Genomic DNA, 7,789 nt, shown 5'->3' with positions numbered 1-7,789 from the left:
TTGGGACACGCTCTATGATCAAAAAATACCACATGCTTCCAACTCTGAAGGATCGTTCTGGGGGCGTGACATACTTAAACTCACACCGATCTTCAGAGGGATCACCAAAGTTAATGTGGTTTGTGGCACGACTACTCTATTCTGGAAAGACTTGTGGCTGGATGATTTACTGATCCATACATACCCAAGAGCTTTTTCCTTCGCCACCTATGAAGACATCTCGGTTTGAAATTTCTTGACCTGCAACAGCCTACAAGAAACGTTCCACCTACCGCTGTCACCCCAAGCTTTCGAAGAAATCAAGGCATTACAACTTCACACCACACACATGCAACCCATGTCCACTGTTCATGATGTCTGGCATTATCTTTGGGGAGACCCAGAATACACTTCCAAGCAGTTTTACAATTTTGTCTTCCATGAGACTCGAGCGCACAAGGCTTTTACTTGGCTCTGGAAATCGAAGAATACCATGAAGATAAAAGTGTTCGGCTGGCTTTTGATGCATGATAGACTAAACACCCGTAATATGCTCAAGAGGAGACATTACAACGTGGGAGATGATGATCATGATTGTCCACTATGTGACTCACATGTTGAGGAAACCATTAATCACATGATCTTTGATTGCTCCTTTAGCGCTCAATGTTGGAACATCTTGTCTATTTCATGGACGTTGGACAACTGCCGACTCCACAAGATTGAAACTGCAAAACGGACATGGGATGGACCAATGTTCATGGAGGTATTTCTAGTTGTTGCATGGAGCATTTGGAAGGAGAGGAACAACAAGGTTTTCAGACGTATTGCACCGACTATCTCCTCATGGAAGAATAGATTTACTACTGATTTCCCTTTCCTCATCCATGGAGTGAGGGATAGCCACAAGGAGTTCATTATCTCCTTCCTTGATAATCTGTAATTTTCTTTTGGACTTATCCCTAGGTTCACCCTCTTGGAGCTTTAGCTTTGTAACATGCTTGTACAGTTGACACACTGGTTCTTTAATTTATTCACACAGTAGGAGCCTCTCCTACTGTTTTCAAGGTTCAAAAAAAACTTCTGGCAGCCGCTGCATTGCCGCAGGCTGCCCAACCCACCAACATTGTGTTGGGAATGGTTGCATGGAAAACAAAAAAATTCTACGCACATGCAATGATCTATCCATGAAGATGCCTACCTATGAGAGGGGAGAGCATCTTCGTGCCCTTGAAGATCGCTAAGCGAAAGAGATTATAACGCGGTTGATGTAGTTGTACACCTTCACGATCCGTCCCGATCAAGTACCAAACGTACGGCACCTCCGCAACTCGATGACGTCCTCGCCTTCTTGATCCAGCAAGAGGGGCGGAGTAGTAGATGAGTTCTGGCAGCACGACGGCATGGTGACGGTTGGTGATGCAGAGCAATCTCCGCAGGGCTTCGCCAAGCACTACAGAAACTAGACAGAGGATAAACTAGAGGGGACGGGGTTGCCGGCACACGGCTTGGTGAATCTTGATGTGTCTTGGGTGCTAGCCCTGCCCCTCCATTTATATGTTGAGTCTTGGGGTCGAAACTTGGAGTAAAAGCCTCCTCAAAGTCGGTTTTGCCCACAAGGAAGAGTCCTTCTCAGACTTCCAGGACCAAATGTCACAATCCTTGGCGTCTGGCCCAGACGTCATGGGCCTCGGCGTCTGGCCCAGGGCCAGACGCCAGGGTCTCCGGCGTTTGGCCCCCTGGCCTCTGCAAAACTCCTTTTGCACCGACCTAAATCCCCGTAGGCTTTACCCCTTGGCCGAACCATGTCATCCTATATATAAATATTGACCTCCGGAGCTCCTCATCATGTCCATGATCTCATCCGGGACTCCGAACAACATTCGGTCACCAACATACATAACTCATATAGTATTATATCGTCAATGAACGTTAAGCATGCAGACCCTACGGGTTCGAGAACTATGTAGACATGACCGACACACCTCTCTGGTCAATAACCAATAGCGGAACCTGGATGCCCATATTGGCTCCTACATATTCTATGAAAATCTTTATCGGTCGAACCTTATGACAACATACGTAATTCCCTTTATCTATCGGTATGTTACTTGCCCGAGATTCGATCGTCGGTATCTTCATACCTAGTTCAATCTCGTTACCGGCAAGTCTCTTTACTCGTTCCGTAATACATCACCTCGTGACTAACTCCTTAGTCATTTGCTTGCAAGCTTATGATGTGTATTACCGAGAGGGCCCAGAGATATCTCTCCGATACTCGGAGTGACAAATCCTAATCTCGATCTATGCCAACCCAACAAACACCTTCGGAGATACCTATAGAGCATCTTTATAATCACTCAGTTACGTTGTGATGTTTGATAGCACACAAGGCATTCCTCCAGTATCCAGGAGTTGCATAATCTCATAGTCAAAGGAATATGTATTTGACATGAAGAAAGCAATAGCAACAAAACTGAATGATCATTATGCTAAGATAACGGATGGGTCCTGTCCATCACATCATTCTCCTAATGATGTGATCCCATTATCAAATGACAACTCATGTCCATGGTTAGGAAACCTTGACCATCTTTGATCAACGAGCTAGTCAAGTAGAGGCTCACTTGGGACATGGTGTTTGTTTATGTATTCACACATGTATTTAGGTTTCTGATCAATACAATTCTAGCATGAATAATAAACCTTTATCATGAATAAGGAAATATAAAATAACAAATTTATTATTGCCTCTAGGGCATATTTCCTTCACACTGACCTTGCTTCGCTTCATCGACTTGCTCTGTCCGGTCGCGTCTCCACCACGACCGCAAGGTGTTCAACACGCTGCTCACAAGGTATCATGGATAGCGGGGATGAGTTTTTCTTTCACGACTTCATTTGTTCATTGGATGATTCGTCCTCACATGATGAAGAGCTTGTGGTGGTTGCATTGGTCGTCCACGACCATATTAATAGAAGCGGCCTCGGTTCAGGGGATCAATCCCAGGCCATGTTCCGGCCTTGAACCGCAATAGGGAGAAAGGCCACACCCTTCTCTATGCCAACTACTTTGAGAATAGTGCACTCTTCAAATCACACAGATTTCGCTGCCACTTCCGTATGGGGAGGCATGTGTTCAATCGTATTCAGGAGGGAGTGGTAGCATATGACCCATACTTTGAGTGCAAAGAGGATGCCCTTGGCAAGCTTGGGTTCTCTTCTTACCGAAAATGCACTGCGGCTATCCGCATGCTTGCGTATGGAATTCATGGTGATCTTGTGGATGAGTATGTTCGTATGAGTGAGTCCACATGTCTCCTCTCAATGTATAGTTTCTGCAAGGCCGTGGTGGCAGTGTTCGGCCGAGAGAGAGCAAACTGCCGCTGATACAAAGAGGTTATTGGCGATCAATGCTGAGAGGGGCTTTCCAGGTATGCTTGGAAGTATTGATTATATGCACTGGAAATGGAAGAACGGCTCATCTGCGTCTGGTGAACAGTAAATAAAAAATTGGGAAGCTTCCAGTTCGAAATGCCGCGGATGAGGTCTCTGGGAGGCGTGAGCTCCACCGCCGGCTGCTAGTCCGGCACCAGCGACCACCATCACCGCTGCTACCCGCGTGGGGGCGGCGTCCACTCGCCTACCGTGTGCCACTCCGGGCACGGTATCCACCTCCATTGGAGCTCCACCATGCAGTTAGAGGTTCTTCCACGGCCATCGAGGCTTTCATCGGTCCACCACGCCGTGTCGCCGCTGCTCGTCTCAGGTTGGTCTCTTTCTTGGTGCGAGTCGAGTCACAACCCGTTGATGCATTCCTGCGGTTTAGCCCTTGATGCATTAAACCCCTTCCCTGCATGCCGCCGCCGCCTCCATTTCACCTTCTGCAGTAGGCTATCTGGCTCTCCGGCTGCGTGGCTCCATGGCCACGGCCGGCTCTGGTCTCATAGATGGCTGTCGTTTTGAGAATGCTATGTTGGCCAAGTACGGGTGCGGTTCCGTTGTTGCCGTAGCTGGTCGTAGCCATCCTGCGGGCGTTCTCGTCCTCGTTCTCAACAACGGCATCCTGCTTTCCCCTAGGGCCTTCGCTTCCCTGCTGGTCAGCTGGTTCGGTGGCCTTGCCAACGATTACCGTGTCAGACCTTGCCAGCCTGGCGTTTTCCTTTTTCAGGTAGCTCATGAGTGCATTGCTAAGGAGATCGTGCTCCGCGATCCCTGGAGATCCGATGTCATACGGGTCAGTATGTCGCTTTCCAGCTTATCCGCATCTGCATGTCCTGACGTGTTAAGTTTACCTCGCGTGTTGCGATCTGATGCACGTCGTAGTACATGGTTGGATAACTCTCTCAAGCCATCGCTCCTTGGCCCTGGTCCGCGCTCTCCTGTTCTGACCCCTGATAACGGCCACTCAATTGCCCCTCCGCATGCCCAGGTTTCCGGGGGTGCTGGTGTCGGTTTGCTTGCAGGGTGCACCGCCGCACCTGAGGGCAATCAAGTACCTGCTAGCTTTCCCCCCTTAAATGCTCTCGCTCTGCATGCGCCGCCACCTCCTGGCCAATCGCTGGCCGCTCTAAGCCCCATCAACATTGGGGCTGCTAGCAACGCTTTGGCTGACCCCATCCCTGCCTCCTTATCTGTGCATGGATATGCCCCCTACAAGGATGCGTTGCTCTCTAACATAGATACGCGGCCCCCTTTTCCTGCCTCACGTGTTGCACCAAATCCACTTTTTAGATACGGGAAGCCTAAAGATTTGCATAAATGCTGCTTCCGTTGCCTTTCCTATAGTCACCGCCGACGGGATTGCCAGGAACCGGCTGTTTGCTGGCTGTGTCATTTGGTTGGTCACCTTTGCTTCCAATGCCCCTTGTGGTACGTGCGTCCTCCCTCCAAGTGCTGCCCCGTGGCCTTAAATACACCTGCCCGCTCCGGCCTCGCTCTATCACTCACCTCTACCTCCCTCGCCTGTCTCAGTGTGCCCGCCCCTCCCTCCAGCTCCCTTCCCTCACTGTTCGCTGCCATGGAGACGGTTGTGCACGGCCGCCCCACCTCCCTAGACGTCCACTACCCCATGGTTGAGGACCCAAACTCGCTCGTCTGCCTCGTCAACATCACCCCCTAGACCTGCTTTCCTGCCATGGCTCAAGCGCGTCCTTTGTCACCACATGGGCATCACGGCTGTCTGGTTCGCTGGCAGTGCGGTGGGCACCATTTTTTTGGTGTTCCAGCGGGAATCCGAGCAAGTAGCTACTATGAGGGCTAGCCCTATTTGCTTGGACAACCACTCGATCTGGATCCTTCCGCACAATGCGGGGGACAATGCCTTCTCCTTCTCCTGCCGCCATGTGGTGAGCCTTTCCTTAGAGAAGATGTTGCTGGAGCTGTGGAACGGGCCGGGAGTGGCGGCCAGCGTGGCCAGCTTCACCAATCTGTTCAGGCTTGAGCACGCCTGCCTCCATGCCAGCGAGTTCTTGTGCATCTTCGTGCTCGTCAAAGTCGAAGCGCTGCACCACATCCCACACCGCCTCACTTTCCACCGCATCGACGACAATGGCATCTATGCCGATGTCATCATCAATGAGATTTGGGACGTTGCCCGCTTGCTTGGTGCTCCCACTGCTCCCCACATCCGGCCGGCCAGGTCGGGAGGAGGGTGCCAGCGGGTCTCGCCATCTTACGATGCCGCGGCATGGCCATGCTCATCTGCGCTCCTCTCTGGATTTTGTGGAAGGAGGGAAGGGCATGGCGGACCGGGCGTTTCGGGCTTTCCTTCACCCGCACATGGCGTCTGCGGGTGACAGCCTTGCCATGCTCAAGCTCGCCATCAAGCCCAAGCTCATCAAGCACGCCACCTTCGTCATCCCAACCATGGCGCAGCTCGAGCATGAGGATGAGGTGCGCCTTTGCCTTCATTCCTCGCTGCTGGCGGCTGATGTGCGCACTCCGCGTGCCATGGTCTCCTTCGACACTGAAGAGCTGCACTTCTCCTTCACGCTCGAGCTCAACAACCGTCGGGTGGTCCACGGCTCCATTCCGGTGCGGCCAGTGGTGGTGGATGATGGTTATTTTCCCTGCTTCAACTACCTCTCTGAGTAGTTGGCGCAGGAAAGTTGCAGGTCGCTTCTTTTCAAATTCCTGCCTAACTTTTCGATGGCAGCTTGTGTTCCCGCACGCTACCTCTGCTCCCTTCTGTGGAGTGCAAATATCCACCTAAGCCCAATGTGCCTTTCGGCCTGCTGCCTATGATTGGCCCACTGCTCTCCTCCAGGGACGAGCTCTTTCTCCCAGTCGCAGCCCACTTCCCTGCCCAAGCCCATCTGAAAGCCCACCAGATCCTCACCAGAAGGCCCATTTGCTCTCAGCCTACCAACCGCATCCCACGACCGGAGCCTGGCATCCTTCCCTGTGGGCAAATCTCCCCAGTGGCAGTGACCGACCTCAAGCATGGTGCCTGTGCCGCCCTCCCTCCACATGTCGCCACGGTCTTTTGCAGCTGTCGTGACCCACCGCTCGCGCCCCTGCCGGTGACCTTTGCGCCTCTCCACCCACTCTGTAGCTGCTTGCCGCCCCTCGGGCCGCTATCCCACCCGCCTGCGCTGCGACTAGGGGATTCCCGATTTGAATCTGATGCTGGCCACCCTGGCGGAGTCGGGAGGAGAGCATGGGGGCTCGATCCTGTGGAGCGCGATCTGGCTAACCCAGCCTTGCTACGATCTGCTCAGCAGGAGGATGCCCCAACCCCTCGCCGCAGTCCGCGCGTAGGACGGCGTCTGTATGGGCTCTGTCGAGCGTGCATCCAAGCGGAAGGCAGCGGCGTCTGACTCTGGTTCTGGCTCGGGTAGTGGCGCCGCCCGCTGCTCCAGTTCTTCTGTTGCACGCCGCAAGAAGGCGAAGGCAATGGGTGGGCTCCTAGAGCTGCCGCTGGCGGCGACTCCGGCACCGCTAACTAGGAGAAAGCTGAAGCATATCGCTGAGCAATGCGATCTCAATGCAACTGCCATCTTCAACCAGGTCGAGGCCTGAGCTGCATCTTCTGAGGCGGCGGCCTCCTCTGCTACCTCCAGCTCCTCTGCATCGTTAGTGCATGTCCTCAACAATCCCTATGAGTAGTTTTGCTGCTGCTGCAAGTCGCCTTTGGGCATGTCCTTTTAGATGTCTCTCTAGCTTGTGTAAGATGTTGCTAAGCAGCTATGTCAGTCAGTCAGTTATTTCTTTGCATTTAGTCCACTGCTTTGTACCGGGTTGTGCCAGTTTCAGTGTTCTAGAGTTTGTTTCGAGTCTGTATCGTGTCTGTACCCAGACCTATCAATCACCTTCTATGTCAAGCCTGCTATGCTTTATGATAATCATGCATGTGTGTCTTTCTTTCTCCTACATGGGTTGTTCTCTCGTCTTTCCCCCATAAAGATTCTAAACTGGAATGTGCGCGGTCTTGGTGACGATGACAAGTGTTTGTTGGTTCGTGATTCTATAACCTCTTGCTGCCCCAGTGTTGTCTGTCTTCAGGAAACGAAGCTATCAACTCTCCCCCTCTTCAAGTTGCGGTCCTTTCTGCCTGCAACTTTCAGAGAATATGCTTTCACATCATCAGATGGAACTGCTGGGGGTATCTTGGTCGCTTGGGACACTAATTGTTTTCATGGGCAAGCTGTTGCAACACATCAATACCATGTGACTGTCAAGCTGTCTTCTACATCTTCAGCTACCTCTTTTCTGCTTACAATTGTTTATGCACCGTGTGCGCACAATGAGAGGGCTCGGTTTTTTGAGGTTGTTACCAGCATTGCAGCAGAGGCAGACACTCCGTGGA

Source organism: Triticum aestivum, chromosome 3A (genome assembly GCF_018294505.1).
Source record: "Triticum aestivum cultivar Chinese Spring chromosome 3A, IWGSC CS RefSeq v2.1, whole genome shotgun sequence".
Classification (NCBI taxonomy): domain Eukaryota; kingdom Viridiplantae; phylum Streptophyta; class Magnoliopsida; order Poales; family Poaceae; genus Triticum; species Triticum aestivum.
The sequence above is the reverse complement of the archived record's forward strand: the minus strand, read 5'-3'. Positions refer to the sequence as shown.